Source organism: Oenanthe melanoleuca, chromosome 1 (genome assembly GCF_029582105.1).
Source record: "Oenanthe melanoleuca isolate GR-GAL-2019-014 chromosome 1, OMel1.0, whole genome shotgun sequence".
Classification (NCBI taxonomy): Eukaryota; Metazoa; Chordata; class Aves; order Passeriformes; family Muscicapidae; genus Oenanthe; species Oenanthe melanoleuca.
In genome coordinates, this window is record NC_079333.1 from 49064918 (window position 1) to 49083729 (window position 18812).

Sequence of the window (18812 nt, forward strand, 5' to 3'; positions counted from 1 at the left end):
CTTATTCACCAGCCTGGGCAAGCTGGAGCTGGTGGCTGCCCTAAGTGCTGGGCTGTGGGAGGGGGGAACTGGGTTTGTGCACTGGTGCTGTGAAAAAACAAAAGAAAAATGATCTTAACATCCAGCACTTTCCTTCAACACTCGTTTTCTCAGACAGACTTGCTGGGTTCCAGCCCTGTTAGGGCTCACAGGTACTGTGTGTATATACTGGCTGTGAATCAACCTTTAACACACTCAGGGCCACAGACCATAAGAAATTCATAGTAAATGTGGACTTTAGGTAGTGGCAGCCCTGTCCAGCACTGCCTTTGGCACACGGGTTTACCTTGTACCTTCATTTAGCTTCAAAGTATCTCTGGAAATTTGTCACACCCTGTGGTTTCTAGCATACATTTTTCTAGGAATTCTCTGTTCCAAACTTTTCATGTGCCCACTTTTCATTCCTTTTCCTACTGACAAGAAACAGAGAGCAACCTGAAAGAGACAAAGTTGTCCACAAATCAAGGAGAGTTCCTCTTTCTGAACAGCAGTGATGATGAGAGACAAGCTGTCCACAAATCAGGGAGGGTTCCTCTTTCCAAACAACAGTGAGGATGATATTTGTATGTGAAGCAGTATATGGACAGATGAGGGTTTGGACTGGTGGAGAGGGCCCTAAACATTTGTTTAAACAGATGGTAGGTTGTGCTCAGGTAACTAGATGCCACTGGATTATTATATGCATATATGCAAAGCTTACAAGGAAATAAAAAAAAAAATTTATAACAAAAAGTGATACTCTCTTTTGAAGCAAGGCTGCAAGGCAACAGAAGGTTTAAAGTTTTTTTAACCATGCTGGGGATACCTTTGCCAAAATTGTTTTGTGGGAGCAGACCTTGTGAGGTCCAGAAGTTGATGAGGGGCACAGCAGTGTCAGAAGAAGGGAGGGATGAGCAGGACAGGTGAGAACCAAGCTGTGCTCTGAGCTGTTATAGGAACACATGGGAACATGTGCCCTGACAACCCTTCCTTGCACCAGATGCTGCTCTGCTGTATCACTCCCGACCTCACAGGGCACACTGTATCTGCTGGGAATTTATATAAACCCTAGTACTTTTGCTTTAAGTAAGAATTAGACTGAGGGGTGAATAGCTATCATGACATATTCCCTCCTACAGCTATAGAAATAAACTGCTTTTGCCTCACCTGAATCTGCAAATTTTAAACTGTTTATTTTTCCTGCAAATCTTCAACCTCATTTGTGAATGCTGATTCTGCTTATGATAAGCTGTATCTTTAATGATTTCAATCTTAACATCCACAGTGGGCTTGCCTAATTTTTGTCTGCACTTTCATAAAAATAACTCCTTTTTATGCTTTAATAACATAAAGTTTATGCAAGCTAGGGAATATCTGTGAATAGATCTGTATTAAGGTATATAGGCATGTATATATATCTCCAAGCTATTAAATGCCACAAACACTAAAATCATAGAGGGATCTCCAACTGATCTGTAAATGCTAACAAACCTTGTGGAGTGAGGCTGTGAGTAAAAGTGATGTGAGAATTCTCCCAAACCACTTGGTCATATGCAAATAAATGTCATTGACTCACACCAAATGCCAGTACAGCTGTAACCTGGTTACAGATCCAATGGGAATCAGGCTGCATAAACAGAGTGCTGTTAGGCAGCAGCCCCTGAATCACTGATGGAAGCAAGATAAATCACTCTTGTGTGGGTACAACTGAAGATGTAATTATTCCACAGCTCCTAACAATAGTAAAAACTTTTGTGGTAGATGAATCGATGATCTCACTGTGATTATTACCTTTTTCCTGACTACAAACTCCATAATCATTTGTGGAAAATCTATCCTGAGGCCAACTGAGGAAACAGCAATAACAGCTGTCTGACAAAGGTAATATTGCACCTTTTTTTAATTATGCCAGCCCCTGACCTCAGACTGAACTGGCACTTTATTAAGGTGCAAGAACACATCTTCAGCATCTCTCTGCAGTGTTGACAGCCTTGAGCTACAAGCAGGAATAATGCACTTAGAGCAGATGAGTATGAAACGTCTGGAAAAGCACCTACAGCCTGAGATGATTCCATCTGGGATGGCCATCCCAAAGGGTGGTGGAATAACCTGGCTATTACCAGGAGGAGGAGGCTCTAATTCAAAGAAACAAATCCAGGTCCAGATAGCATCTATGCACTGCATTTGGCCATGTGCCAGGCTGCTGCCATCCTGTGCAAGGTTTTTCCCCTGCCTTTTGCTGGGAGCAGTTATTTGAATGTGTGTAATCACTAAATGCTGTCTCCCCAGTCTGCTGTGTTCTTGTCTTATGCTTATAGGGCAAGCACAGAAAACCAAGACCATTTTATGGGACCCCAGATTTAACATTTCCAACTGTTGGAGATACTACAAACATGGTCCTCAAATTCAGCCTAAGGAAAACGCTTCTGGAAAGGGATCAAAGTCCTCTTGGTCTGCTAATGGGAATAGCAATGGGAGAACAAGAGAGACAGGTTATGGACCAGTTCAGTTTGTTTATTCAGCAATACATAAACTGAGTTGACAAAAATGGTCAGAAGAGGGAATAGCAGGGAAACATCTGGCTCTATAAAGACTAGTGGTAACAAAGATCTCCTGGATGGTTTATAGGTGCTGCAACAGACCACAGCAAAGCTGGGCACCACAAAACACAAGTTATTTACACATGTTGGTACAATACTGAGATGCTGATTGTTCAGTTCAGAGGAAGAATGAACTCAAATGCTGATAGAGTGACTATTCCATTATGCCCCCTTTGTGGCACTTGGAGTAGTGGATACTTTATTAGGTAGCAGCTACATGCTTTCCAGAATGCTTTGATATACTTCCAAACTGCAGAAAGCAGCAGAGGTGTTGAAATATATTTCTTTCAGCACCAAAGTTGGAAAAGTATGCTGCTATCAAAAAAGCGAGACTCTTGAGGGGCACGTTGTAAGTGCAGGAGTGAAATTGTATACAGCTAATAAATAATTCTGAATAATGACTTTTATCCTGGGTTTCTTGGTTGTTTTACAGGTTTTTTTGAGGGGGTAGAAGGCTACAGAAGATTAAAAATGCAAGAGTGAAAGTGCAGAGTTAGAAAGCAGTGCATCTCATACTTAATCCATAATTAAATATTTTTTTATACTCTTGATGTTTAGGAGAAACAGAGGTCTGCATATTGATAACACTTCCCCATAAATTATTTTCTCTGGGAACATGAAAGGTAACTTCTATCTTCTGGTTTCTGTGGCTCACACCACCATCAATCACTAATATGTCAAACTGAAAACTAATGTACAGCACCAGTAAAATCTAGTGTTGTTTTTTCCATGTTATTCCATGTCCAAGTAGCTCTGCCTTTGTGATAAATTGAGTTAGTAATTTGATTGCATGTAGTCTCTTTGTCTTTTAATAAGAAGCTGTAATTCTAATTTGCTGTATGTGTGTGTGAGTGTGTGTGTACACAAAAGCACATAAACCCAAACTTTACACTGGGATATTCCAAATTATATCAGCAGAATTTGGGCCTTGTGATATACTATATCTACAAATAAATTTCATCAAGATTTTGCTACAGATGATGTGGGGGAACATCTGTTTTCCTAATGATTTAGATGAGGCAACCTGTGACCCTGCCCACTGAAGTTCTGGGTCATCTTCTTGTAGTCTCAGCTCTTCACAATTTAAAATTCAGACAAATCTCCTGTTGCTTAAATTAGAATGGGTCTGAGGACTGTTATTTTGTAAATAACAGCATGTTTTCTTGCATCTTCCTTTGATGACCCTGGTATTGGCCAGTTTTTAGACTAGAGAATTCTATTAACTAATCCGCTGCAGAGATATTTGTCATATTTTGTTATATGTTATATGTTATATGAAATACTAGATTTAAAGCACCTGCTTATGTAGATTTCCTCTCCTCTTATGTTTAAGGTATGTCTGTCCTTGAACAAATTTCACAGTCTATTTGGAGTCCCACTATGTTTGTGCTAGATTTTTTTCCTCAAGTGGGAAGAGGATAGCTTTCCCAACAGCTTTGTACTTAGCAACTGTGTGTTTAACTAGGTGGTTTATCTGTTCTGTAATTACATCTGTTTTCCCCACCTAGGAAAAAAAATTGAAGGAGTCATATATCTCTATTTGTTTTGAAATACAAGCTCCTCAAATTGATGGGCAGGGGTTCAACCAGAGTGATTGTAATTATCCCCTGAGTAAACTCAAACAGCAGTCTAGCTCTGCCCAACTCTGTACATAATGCTCTGCATGAGTTGTGAAAATCAGTTCTTCTAGCTCCCAAGTCTGGGTGCTGACACCACCCATGGCCTTCTCAGTATCAGGACAAGTCCTGTGCACTTGTCTTCTGTCTCTTGGTCCTTTTATTACCCAAAGATGCTTGCTGGATCAACATCTTGAGTGTGGAATGATCTTCATCCCAAAGTGCCTCCATATTCCCGTGGCAGAACTCAAACAGTACTATGAGAATACTGAGGGTTCAGCTGACACTGCATAAACACGTCCAAACAGTTTATGAATCAAACATAACAAAATGGATATTTCTTAAACAACGCGTTTTGTAGAAATGCTGATCTTTGGTAAATAAATCTTGAACTGGAAAATGGATCTAGACTTCGGTTTACATATCTGTGATTTTAACTTTATTAAACTATATTAAGTCCATTTAAGGCATGTATAAACCTTTGAAAAAATTAAATCCTGCATTTGTAGAATATGTCATTCACAAGGTTTGTTCACCACCAGATGCAATAATTTTAACCTTTCTTTTCTTATCCTTTCAGTTTGCTGTCAAAATAGTACTTTATAATACTATAATTTCTTTTTAATAATGAATGCTGCAGTCAACTTTTTAATTGACAGAAGGGCAATTGGGATTTTGTATTTCTAGTCTACTCTCTTCCAAACTGAAACTGAAAAGGTTTGTGTCTAGCAGAACTAGACTAGAGATATGCTGATACTGTATAGCTAGATGGCAGTATTCACATAGTTTTGAGAAAAACTATTGTTATCTGTACGATTTGGCTGCTCTGTTACAGTTAAATGGCATGGTCCTATTCTGAAATATGCTGCCTGAGAATGTCTGAATAACTAACACATCTGAAAATCTGACCATTTCATTTAGATTTCTAAACTGGAGGTTTATACTTTGGCCCTACAGATAATGAGTATGAAGTGTAGTACTTACCCATTTATCTAAAAGGATAAAAATCTGATTATGTGCATACACCTTTTAAAACAGGCTAATGTTTAACCTGTTTAGCCTGAAATCAGGTTTTGCTTTATCTTATACAATATTCCATTTATGTGAGAATTTTGTATCACGGAACAACCTACAAGCTTGTTTGGGATACACAAAATTACTTGCCTTCTGTTGCAGAACAAAATACTTGTTCAACAAAGTCTTTCTGAGTGTCCAACAAGCTCCTCCTATCATCTATTCCAAGCCTTATCAATCTCCTGAAGTATAACCCCACCACCTCTTTCCTTGCCCTGTAAAGGGACAGGGACACTTTTATGAACCTTTTAGCCCTTTTTAATCCCTACTCGTTGAAGATGCTTATTTGTCTAGTCCAGGCTACTACACACACAAGCATCCTGTCCCTAACATGTCAGCCCACATGAAGGTGAGCTTTGGAAGACCCAGGACAGGGAGCATGGGCCCTGCTGGCTCACATAGTCTGAGACATACACAGAACATTACTGTGAGCAAAGTTTTGGCTCTCTTCACCTTGTCCTTTCTGCTTTCTGCAGGATGACCTGAGCCCTGAGGCTCATTTGCTAAAAGCCTGCTTTGCAATTACATGCAGCTTTGGATGCCCAATGCACTCTGAGAAACAGATTTTGATTGCACTCAGCTGAAGACCAGAGTGAGTTGCAAAGGGCTGAGTGGACAAAAACACAGAGGAGTGAGAGCAGAGAGATGGGTATTATGGGTGGTAGGAAGGAGACAAATAGGCACGTGCGGCACAGACAGTAATTTGTAAATCAAAGTAAAAGTTTTGACACCATTTCCTTCTGCATTGTCTGGGAAAAACTGGCTGCTCATGGTTTTTGGACAGGTGCACTCTACACTGGGTAAAAGGCTGGCCAGCTGTTTTGGCCCAGAAAGTGGTGGAGAGTGGAGCTACATCAGCTGGCAGCCAGTCACTAATGGTGTTCCCCAGGGCTCAGTAGTTTATCAATGATCGGGACAAGGGGAACCAGTGCCCCCTCAGTCAGTTTGCAGATGACAAAAGCAGGCAGGGGTGTGGACCTGCAGGAGGGCAGGAAGGCTCTGCAGAGGGATCTGGACAGGCTGGATCAAAGGGCCAAGGTCAATTGTGTGAGGTTCAACAAGGCAAAGTGCTGGGTGCTGCACTTGGGTCACAACAATCCCAAGTTCTAAGAAGGAACCTTTAGGATAGTGCTGACCTGATCTGGAGGAAAAAGGAGATCCTGGCATTGTCTTTTCTGTTAAGCTGTTGCTGTGGCTTCAGCAATCCAAACAGGACTGAGTTTATCTCTGCTACCACAGTTCAATTATTTATGTATTTCAGCCAACTGTCCTTGGAGAAGTTGTTGAAAGATTGGAAGAACCTTTTCTGCTGTTCTCCGTACATTTTTATCTCTTGTTTGTGGACTAAACTGCAGAAAAGAAAGCAGGATAGCTATGTACAGAGGTGTGAGCCTGAAATGAAGTAGTACTGCAGTGAAAAATCAGGCTTTGTTCAGCATCTGTACTGCAGACTATAGGATAGCAGAGAGATGTTTACACCTATTTGCAATATTTCTTCATAACACTGAAGGTTGTACTGTGGGCATATCTACTTGAAGTCGTAATGTAAAATCTAAGTATGATTTTATTAGCTAAAATGCACCATTATGTTTCAATTCAGTAATTCTGGATTTACAGGCTTTGTTTGACTGAATTACTTGCTAACCCATAGAGTAAAAACTTCCTGAATTTTATTGATATCTGTAAATCCAATGCCTGTGCTTTTTATTTTATGAGAAAGATTTTTAATTTTTGCTGGTTTGATAGACAAAAACTGCCATCAGAAACTGACATAAAGCTCCAAAGTTTCTTTAGATGGGTAATATCAAAGTAAAGTCCAGTAAATCTCATAATAAAAAGCTGTACAATATGGAACAAAGTTCATTAAATCTAATCACCAGAAGCTGTAAAAGTTGAATGAAAAAGCCACCTGAAAGTTCACAGCTCTATTATTAGTACTTAGACAGGAAATTCAGTGGGAAGCCTTGACCTTGGATATACAGGTAAACATGCTAGGTAATACATTAGTTTGCAGTATGATTGAATTTATTTTTAAATTTGCTGAAACATAGAGAAAAATGAGACAATTACACAGACACCTAAGTACTTGTAAAATGTAATGGACTGACCTGCTGTAAATGGACCTACCTCTGTAGGATTTTGTCTAAGTGTCTGGAGAATTTGTCACCTGTTAAGTTCTCTGTTTATGCTAATTCCTCTTTTCTAGGTTAGGAGGCTGTATCCTTTACACAGGCACATCTCATGGTTATTCCAACTTGGATATTACAATATTTAAGTACCTGAAGAATATATAAAAGTTGAACTTGAAACAAAAGCTTCGTTACTGTCTTTATGTACTTCTTTAGGTAAACTGCCTAGTACAAGTGTGTCAATTTGTATCACTGTATAAATAAGCTACAGTAAAATTACTGTTTTCTTCATTCAGTCTTCTTGAATGAAGAAGAAATATGTATTACATTTAGTGGAAATGAAACGTTCCTGAAATGCAATTTGTATTTTTTAACGTTCTTGAGTTTATATTAAACTTCACAGTTATTGTAATTGAAATATTTAATATCCACTTTTTTATGAAGGGTTTATAAGAAAAACCCTTCTGGGACTAATGTGGAACAAATAAGTCCCAATAACTATCACTGAAAACTCTAACCTACAAGATGAAGTATATGCATGGTATTGAAATGCAAGTTACAGGGTAATCTCTCAATGATTACATTTTAATGAGTTTCATACTCTATTCCTCAGTGCCTGAGATATTATTGTATTTCAGAATGATTATTTTACTGCCTCAAATATTATTTATTTAATAAAAAATTTAAGAAAACATAATATGCAGCTTAATTAAAGCTGGGGGTTTTCTAATGTGCATCATCTCAATAAATGCTATTAAGGAATTAACCTGGCTTGAAGTCTATCTGTAGGACCAAAACATCCTTTCACTTTGCCTCTTGCAGCCCAAATGAACCAATAGTCACTTCACCCTTTGAATACTCAGGAATTCATGCTGTTTCCTTACTAGTGAAATGCAGAAAGGCCAAAGGCATAATGACCTTAACAGTCAAATCATCCTGGTTTAAAAACCAACCAAAAAAAAGAAACAACATATGAAGAGCTGTTTCTTTTTCTTTGATTTGACAGTTGTTTTGATGCCTTTTATGCCATTGAAGGTAGGTTTCCATCATCTACAGACTTGATGGGATGACAAATTGCAGCATACAGCTGAGAAACTGTTGAAATAGCCTTACTGCCAGAAAAAATTCAGCACCACCAGTAGCCTAAGGATCTAAAATATACCCCTGCCTGTTTCTGTGGTGTGCAGTAGCTGTTTCTTTTGTTTGCATAAGCTAACAAGAAGCAAAAGGACATGGGGCTCTCTGCAAAACCGAGGGACTGTGAAAAAGGCACAGGGAGGCACCTGTGCTTGGGGATGGTGGCTTGCATCATCCAGGAGAAGAGCACTTCTGCACAGTACCAGTACAGCACCTCACAAGGAGAGGGAAATTAGCTTTCCTTACAATGTGCCCTGTTCCTCTTGGACTGTTCAAATGCTTGCTTTGTTCTAAGCCAAAGAAAATGTGTTTTCAAAGATTCTCATTCTCTATGACTTGTTTTTACTTATAAAGTGCTTTAAATTCAATACATATTTACTCAAGTGGAACTTGTTCCACAGTTCTTGTCAACTACATCTATTTTATAAGTACTTTCAAGAGCTGCCTGAGTAAAAAAGATATTCGAGAGAAGAACATTGTTCTCCTGATTTTAAGGATGGGTAGTTAAGTTATTTATAGAGTTTTCTTGATTTGTTTGAAGCCTTTACAAATAAAAAAAAAAAAAAGGTATATTTTTTTGTCTGGTAGGCATGAAAAAGTCAGTAGATTAAAAATACTTTTGAAATGAAATTAAGGAGCCAATTGAAACCTAAATTTGAGTTAAACCTTTTTTGAACAGTAACCCAAAAACCCAGAAGTAAGGTCCCAACCCGGAAGTAACCCAGAAACATCCCTACCCCTCCTAGAGAGAAGAAAAGCAGTAACAAACTGTTCAACATGGGTAGCCAAAAGATCCCAACACTGCCAGCTGCGCATCGGAATATCCTGCAAGCCGTGGGGCCGCTTTGTGTGTACCAGCTCTCCATCATTCCAGCTCCCCATTGTGCAGGGTGAAATAAGTGTTTTGTCTTTTTGGTCTTAGTATCCCTTCTTGTCTTTTTGGTGGATTTCTTTGGTTCAGCTGGAAAAGAAGAAAGGATAACTCTACAATCTTGATCTGAACTACCGGGCAGCAGATGCAAACCTTGGCTGTTTATCAGTATGAATGGAGGAATTAATTTCACTCGTAGCCCTACTCCAGTTAGCAAAGCTGTGATGCTTTGGCCATGCATTCAGTGGAATGCCAGGCATTATCAGTTAATAAGGATCTTGCTACAAAGCCTGATTTCTGTATGCTGAAAAAGTCATGCATGTTCCTTACTGAGAAGCTATGTACACTCTTTTCAAAACCATTGTCAAAAGCATAAAGAAACAAAATTATTTTTTTCTTAAATGTAGCCTATCTTATTTTTCTTACATTCTTACTTTGTGGTGGGTTCATACAGATAATGCTGTACATGGTACAGTATATGTTGGCAGTATTATTGAAGAGCCAAGCACAATGGAAAAAAATATGAAGTTTATCTTCTTATCTTTAGGAGTCTCCAGATAAAATTGCAAATGGGTGTGTTTCCATAAACCTTTCAGTTCTCATCATCTAGTTCTAACTAAAGCTTTGTGCAAATTCACCCATCTTGTAATAAGCACAAAGAAAGTATGAGGATATTAAAAATTCAAGACATTCATACAGTCTTTTAATTTTGCATGTTTTACTATCTTTGTTTTGAACTTTTGCAAAGGAAGTTAATGCTGTCCCATTAAGAGAGCTCTTTTATACTTGTATGTTTTAGCCTTAGTAGCAGCACCTGCATGTGGAACACAAAATTCACATGTGAAGCTGAGCTAATACAAAAAGACACACAAATACAAAGAGCTATTACAAAGACACAAAGAGACATCCACCTTCTTCCCAAGAACCTTCCAGTACAAATTAAAGTGAGCTGCAAGCAAAATAATCATTGGGAAGATTGTGGAGAGAGGACAGAATATCTTGGATAGTACCGAGATACAGAAGTCACTGTAGATTTAGCTGTAGGTCATTTTAATTTCCTATGTAGTGAGCAGTTGGCTGGGTGGGTATTTCTGGCTGCCTCTAAAATCAGAGAAAAGCCTGTTCTGCTGGGAAGTGCATAGACATATTTGTTCAGTGGGACATTTCTCGCCACTCAAGGCCACATCATATTTCCAGAGTGCCCCTATAAAAGCTTGTGTTCCTGAGAGCCAGGTTGCCTTTTTATCTCAGGGTGTTATTGTTTCCTCATTATTTGAGGTCTCACTCCTGTCGGTCAGCGTTGCCCCCGAGTCAGGGAGCTGATGTTCTTTGCACTGCAAAACCTTGTAGAGAGAAGGTGATGTTCTCATTAAAGAACATGGTGATGTTCTCATAACTGTGAATCCCTCAGGAACATCCTGACCTTCCAGAAACTCAGTTTGTTGTTTGAGCTGTTTTCATCAGAGAGGCCGCTGGAGGAAAGGTCTGATGTACGGCGCACGCACTGACACAGCGGGCAGAATCACGGGAATACGTCATGGATGAATCATTCTCTACTGACTCACATACAGCTCTGCAGAGAATGCAACTTGTAAAAAAGTTGTAAAATGTTACCTCACGTATACTGCGTAGCAAATCAATTAATAATTAGTAATCCACTAATAACAGCAGTAATCCCTAAAGTTTAATAGAGTCTTGTGATATGAAGTTGTTTCAGATGGCTGTGGGGACTACAGATTTTAGGGACTATAGATTTTATATCCATATGTATGTGTTTGATTTCTTACTGCCTTGGATTTTGTATAATCATATGCCTGTGGAAAAACTGCTGCAAAGCTCCATCAAGTCAGACAGATAGCAACATAGTTTGGACATTTGCAGATGACAGGATGGGGGGAGAATCACATCTTATATGAAGCCAGGGGTGAAACACCAGGCTCCAACATCTAGTTTGGACAGTGAGTGATAGGAATGTTTTTAGCAATTAATTAATTAAAAGTGCATTAATCCTACATAGTACTTGTTATAGTTGCTTCTGAATATGTGTTTTAGCAGTCTGTATTAGCAGGCCTCAACAGATCATGCAAAAAAAACTGAATTGTATCTTGGCAGTCACAACATTAGTCTGCTACACATTTAAACGGACTGTGGAAAGAGAATTTTTTAACAGCTGAAGTCCAGGCACCTGGCAAACAGAATTTTTTGCAAGGAGATTGGTTTATTTCACTTGACAGTTTTATTAAACTTTAATCACCTTTTCAATGAGTTCATTGTTTAGTACCCACTGTTCCTATGGCTTAAATCAGTTAAATCAGGGACTTTTAAAAATATGAATACTTACTTTTCTGATTCTCAAGCACAGTGTAGTTCTGCTGTTTTTCATTATTAACTGTAAACCAGAGATAGAAATTGTGTAGATAAAAGAAGGCAATAAAACAAAATTAAAGTGCTGTCAACACTAGATTTGTCAGAAATGTAATGAGTTTTGCCATAATGGGTGCTGATTATAGGTAATATTTCACAACGCCATTCATCACTCAACAAAACAATATACTTTTAGGAGACAGCTGTAACTGTGTTCTGCAATGATGGAAGTACTTATAGGTGAGATTGATGTGTGCTGTGAGCAGGTGCCATTGCTACCATGCTCCAATTAAAAGCTGTGTGGATTATATCATGTGGAAGTGTCTCTTACCCAGTATTTGCTTCACAGAAAGCCTAAATAACAATAACTGAACACTCAGCTCAGCTGGAACTGTCTGCTGCTGCTATAACTCCTGTGGTGTTATGCTGATCTGATGCTTGCCCCATTTCCCTCTGATCTCTACATCTTCTCCATGCTGCAGCAGTGCCTGTGGCATGTGGAGGTGAAGCTTATTATGAGTCAGTAGCCAAAGGTGTATGATAAGGCTATTGCCCTGTCTGGAGACTGTGGATCCCCTATGACCAAACACCCATTAGCAGCTGGGCCTCATGGGGACAGCCTTTATGGCAAGCACTATACAATGTTAAAATTTCTGGCATTTTAATTGCTCTATCATTGCCTCTTGTAACCAGAAACCTTGCTTCTAGTTATTTTCTAGGGAAGCGAAAAACCCGAAGAGTTCACTGATGGATTTACAGGCAGATTTTCCAGCTAGTTCAGATCTTTCATTTGCCTTCAATGCTTTATATCCACAGCTACAAATCTAGTTGTTTCCACTGATCGTTTTCCACTTGTGTGGATGAGAAAATTAGGTCAGTTACATCTGCTGGGTGTCATCCTCTACTCATTTGCATTGGTGTAACCAGGTAGTTGCTACACCTCTAAAGAGAGGGAGAGTAGCTCTCAGCATGATGACTCACACCTGGTGTGTGTGCACATTGTAATCTGCACATTGTAATCTCAGAAGTGTCTTTCATGGTGGGGAATCTGCTTGGAAACTGATCTTGTGCGTCCACAAAGAGGCTAGAGCACGGACACAGGTACTCAGACAACCAAAAGCAGGAAACCATTTCAATTCCAGATTCACCTTTATGTTACTTGTTATTTTGGTGGCAATCACACAAAAAGTACTGGCTGGATTTCTTGATAGTAAAGTTTGAGAAGACTGTATCAAAGCCAATCAAAACACAGTTCTAGAGGAATGCTATGGTATGTCACTCCAAGTCCTTAAAATCCTTGTTGATTCTGGTAATCTTACTCACACAACCACCTCCTCATTCTTAGACCCCTCTTTATCTGAAGGAGTACCAAAGAATCTAAAATCTGGTCACATATTACCTGGAGCTGGCTCTAAGGTTCAAAACAATAACGTTTCTGAATCTAAGAAAGAAATTGTTTATATGCACTCAGATTTTAATTGGTGCCCCAACCAACAGTATTCAGTATTTTTGGAATATTTCGCCACTGCTTTATTTTAACCACCTTTGTCACTGACCAAGACATCAGGACATCAAAAATGTAGGAATGAGCCTACATTCCAATGGTAATGTGAGGCTATGGCAGATGTTCTGGGTAATCTAATGTGGGTGGGGAAGAAAAAAGCAAACCCATATTTAGCTGACCACTATCAATGTCTCTCACCGTACAGTGCACATAGGACTGGACTCAACATTGGCATTGGGTTACCTGAGTGCCCCAGAGTAAGCCAGGCAAGCTCTAAATCTTATGCATTTTCTGGTATCCTTCTAAATATCAGCCAAGGCATAGATAGTAAAGTTTTACCTTTTTGAGGCATGCCCAATCACTTTTGGATTGAGATTTGTGAAAGTGATTTTCTTTCCTTTTTCTGTAGCACTCTGAAAGATGCTGAGAATGTTGTGAGAAAGCTACATTAATCTTTAATGAAGTCCTGACTCAATAAATAACTCAATAAGCCAAATATAAATAAATAAATAAATAAATAAATAAACTGGAAAACCCCATTTGTTGTTTTTTTTTTTTTTTCTTCAGGTACGGTTAGATGAAGACACAAATCTCCTGAGATTCATTGCAAAATCCAAAATGGTGCCGCCCAATTCAACACCTGATAGCCTGAAAGTTGACTCGGATCAATGCCTGAGGAGTTTTTAGGCCATCGTTTCCCTTTGGATATTCATAGTGTGTAGACATGTTCAGTTTGGTGTTTCTCTTATTTCACAGGGAGGAGATCCAAGCTCAGTGCCCAACTCTGAGCAGCACAGCACACCCTCAATGTAGTACCTGCATCACCCCAAGCTCCTCAGGACTGAGGAGAACCAGGTTCCTTGGTAACTCCCTGTTCTCAGACCACAGTTATTCCGGGCATCATGTCATTTGTTTCAGCCTGTTTTTATTGACTGGGTAAATAACTCCCTTGATTACAGCAGTTACAGTTTTCCCTGGGGTTACATTTGGCAACAACCTGCTCACCCTTCTTTAACTGCACTGTTAATTAGGAGGCCTGTGTTTCCCTTCTTGTCAAAAGCAGCTAAGCTCCTTGCCACTGGAATTCTTTCTTCTCCCTTCTCCTAGGGTGAGAGAGCAGTGATTGTTTGCTTGGTTACACTTCAAGTCTTTTGTATGCTTTTAATAAAATCTGTAATTAATACTTTGAGAGGGTGTTTTTTCCCTTCTGTCTGAGCACATCTTGAGCAAAACTTTTCAATGGCAATAAACAAAAAAACCAAAAAAAAACAAAAACAAAAACAAAAACAAAAACAAAAAAAAACAAAAAAAAAAAACAAAAAAAAAAAAAACAAAAAAAAAAAAAAAAAGAGTTAATTGCACCCCAGCATGACTCTGACATTTCTTGGAGTGTTGCAATAGCCTTGGATTGCTACATGTGAATGTCTAAAAGAAGTCAGTGTGGTATCTGTAACAAGCAATGCGGCTCCATTAACATGTCAGGGGGAGAAGTTTGGCCAAACACTGTCAAATCTTTCACAGTGTTAAATCCAGGGACACTGGACTTTCTGGGTATGCAGGGCAAGCTATTAGTGCCCTTTTTCTGTTTTAGAAGAAAGCAGCAATCGTCTTTGACCTGTTAAAAAGTATAAAGAGCATGAAAAGCTTGCATGGACTCCAGCTAAAGCCAAAGACAAAACTAGACATGTCAATATAAGCAGAAATATCATTCCCACATGGGAAAATAATAACAGTATAATTTCTAAATATTGAATACATATTACTTATTGCCATCAGATATCACAGTCTGAGAGTTTCATTTTAGACTTTGAAAAAATTAGACATTCATATGCTTCTAGATACAAAATAATCACAAGAGATTGTATTCAGCTCACATAACCTGTTGAGAGACTGTAGCCAAAGGAGGGAGAAAGGCACCTCCTGAGGGCGACTCAGGTTTTCAGTCTTTGGGCTCCAACTTCAAAATTAGATCTTCCCTTCACTTGCAAGAGAACATAAATTTCTCTTGTCATTTAGAGAAGATAGTTTTTCAAGTAAGACATACCATACTTTTCATTTTTTCTGATTTATATGCCACTGATCACTATCATGACCAGATATTGGGAATATAATGAGGATACACCAATTCCTGTAGTCATAAAATAGGCTTTTGAAAGAAACTTTGTGTTTTTCTTAGGTATTGGTCCTTGCCTGAGGTAGTCTGTTTAACTAGATGAACAACTGATCTGCTAGGAAGACTGCCATGTACTTATTAATATAATCTTATTCTTACCTATTTTCATATTCTTGCAAGAGCTTTATAGTACATTTTAAAACCTTGACTTGACTTTCTGAAGAAAAGTTGTATTTATGCAGACACTGAATGAAAAACATATTTATTGGCTCTCAAGAATCGTCCTATTCCCTACTATGAAGTACCCTACTCAATGCTTACAAACCCTTTAGAACTTTGTACTGTAACATTTTTTATAGTTTGATTTGAAGGCATCCAGCTGGTTCTGAGAATCACTTTAGTACCCAAAAACTAAATAGGTAAGTTTACTACAATGCCTTAGGACAGCAATCACAGGTATATTTAAAAACATGATCCTGGGAGATGGTGCTTTCATGTGCCATATCCATGCAGCCTTAATGATCATAGAAATATAAGAAATGGCAGCTCTGTCACATGCAAAGTGTGTGCTAGATAAAGTGACAAGGAGGTGGGTTGAAAACTGGCTGAAATGGCAGGCTGAAAGGACTGCAGTCACTGTCACAAAGATCAGATGGAGGCAAATCACTACCAGAGGTCAGTACTGAGGCCAACCCTGTTTTAACATCCTTATTTATAACCTAGATGGTGGGAAGAGTGCACCCATAGCACTTGCAAAATACAAAATAGGGAGGAGTGACTAATACAGAGAATTGGTGTGCTGCCCTTCAAAAGGACCTCAGCAGGATGAAGAAATGGGCTGACAAAAACCTCATAAAGTTCACTACAGGGAAATGCCAAATCCTGCACGTGGGGAGAAACAGGCATATGCTGGGATCTGACTAACAGGGAAGCAGTTTGACAGGGAACAATCCTGGGGTCCTGATAGACAGCAAGGCTGCCTGGGCTGTATTAGATAGAACATTGCCAGCAGGTTAAGGGAGGTGATCTGTCCTCTTCACTCTGAATTGGTGATCTCACACTTGGGCCAGTTCTGGGATCCTCAGTGCAAGGTACAGATTTCTAGAGTGAGTCCAGCACAGGGCTACAAAGATGATTAAGAGACTGGAGCATCTGACAGATGAAGAAAGGCTGAGACAGCTGTGACCATTCAGCCTTGGGAAGAGAAACCTTGGGGAAATCTCACCTATGAGTATAAAAATGTGATAGGAGAGAATAAAGAAGAGGGAACCAGGCTCTTCTCCATGCTACCCAATAACAGGACTAGAGGCAGAAGGCATAAACTGAAACACAGGAAATTCCACCCAATCAGAAGAAAGGACTTTTTTTTTTTTTTTTTTTTTTTTTTTTATTTTTTATTGTGAAAGTGGTCACACATTGCAAGACATTGCAAAGAGAAGCTGTAGAGTCTCCATCAGCAGTGATAATTCAAACCCAGCCAGGCAGAAGGCAGGCAACCTACTGCAGCTGACTGTGCTTGAGCAAAGGGGATGAACTAGAAAAGCTCAAGAGCTCCCTCCCAACCTAAGTGATTTTGTGACTTTGTGATTCACGACCCTTTAAAGTCCTGGCATTGCTAACAGCTTATTGTAACCACAGTTCCCTGCAAATGCAAACTGAGAGCTGTTTGCTCTGTCTTTATATGAAGTCCCCAGAAGCTCAGTTAAAACTAGCACAAGGACATTTGTTGGGTTTTTTTCCCCTCACAAAATCATATTATTTCAATGAAAATTCCTATACACGATTCTCCATGTATTTAGTTTTGGAATATTTTCATTTCAGAAAACTTTGAAACTCCTTCCTATTTCTCTTTATGCATTTTTATTTATTATTTTTAAATGTTTCATTACAGATAAGAAATAGTAGTTCTACAAGACAGATGGAACACTTAATTTTTAGAATCAGTAAAGGAGTTAATACATTTTACTGATTGAAATAGCTTTGTAAATAGTGTATCTCAGGTTGATTAACTTCAGTGCACAGGGAATCTAGGAAAGGTATTTTGTACAACCACAAAGTAGTGACTTATCTTCATGATTCTGGAGTAAAAAGGCATCCAGGACTGTGTCCAGATGGTCTCTGGGGGAAGAACTCATTCAGGGACAGCCAAATCTCCATACTGGCACCAGGTGCTGGGGAGGAACCCTGAAGGGGAACGTCCTCATGGTGCTTGAGCATCACAGCTGTGCAGAGGAGCTGTCCCTGCTGCTGGGGCTGACCTGCCATCATAGACACTGGGCCATATTCCTTATTCACCCTAAAACAGTGGGATTCCATGTCTCCTTCCCTTGGCATTGGTTAAAAAATAAAAGCTCTTTACTGTCTTGGCACTAAGCACATATAAAAATTTTTAAAAAGCAATCTGAATGCTAGACACTAAAATGAAACCTAAATTCAGGAAATGAAAGAAAGCTCTGCAAGTACTGTCTCTGATAGTATATTCTTTTTCAAAAAAGGCATTTATTTCTCACTATCTTATCAGTACCCCAGTGGTAGTCTGTGAGCTAGAGATAAATTGAAATTATATTTTTTTCTTGCTAGCAAATGAATCCTTTCAGGATTTTAAAATGGCTACAGTTTTCTCACTCTCAGATGTCTATCTCTTTTCAGGAGGGTATCAAAGGTAAAGTTTTCCCAGGCTTTAGAGACAACCAATAGATGCCTATTAACTACCTGAGAACAGGACATGGGTTGGCTTCTGGGGTAGAAAGGAGAGAAGGATGAAAACAGGGAGAACAGCAACTGGAGGACAGAACAAGCACCAATCTCTTGACTGTCCAGAGCAAGGGAGGAAAGAGTTTATTACTATGTTTTCTGAGCAAAGAGCTGCTTCCAGCATAAGGCATTAGGAAAAGAAAAACATGCAGGTGAAATCTTATGGGGTCATTCAGTCAGTGATACATCTCTGCAAAAACTAATTTTCAGAGAAGACTTGTTTTGATCTTAAAGGCCAAAGGTTTGTTAGATCATCTCATTGAGCTTCCTATTAGCATACCAAAATATTTTCTCCCCAGTTATTCCAGTATGCAGTCCAGTATCAGGAATGTTTTTGGATAATGTACATCCTAAGTAAAGGCCTACTGCAAACCTTGAAAGACATCCTGCTTTCCCCTGGGGGATTGCTGTAATAGGTCACGTTACAAACGTTTGCTTTATGTCTAATTGGAATCTGACTGTTTTCAGGTACCTGTCACTGAATCTTATTATCTCAGTGTCTGCTAGAATAAATGGGCTTTGAAGGCTGGGTATCTTCTTCCCAAGGGAATCCTAATGCAATCCTGTCATCTTTCTTTCTTCTGCTTAGTAAGACGTTAAGATATCTAAATCTCTTCCTATAAGGCCCTTTT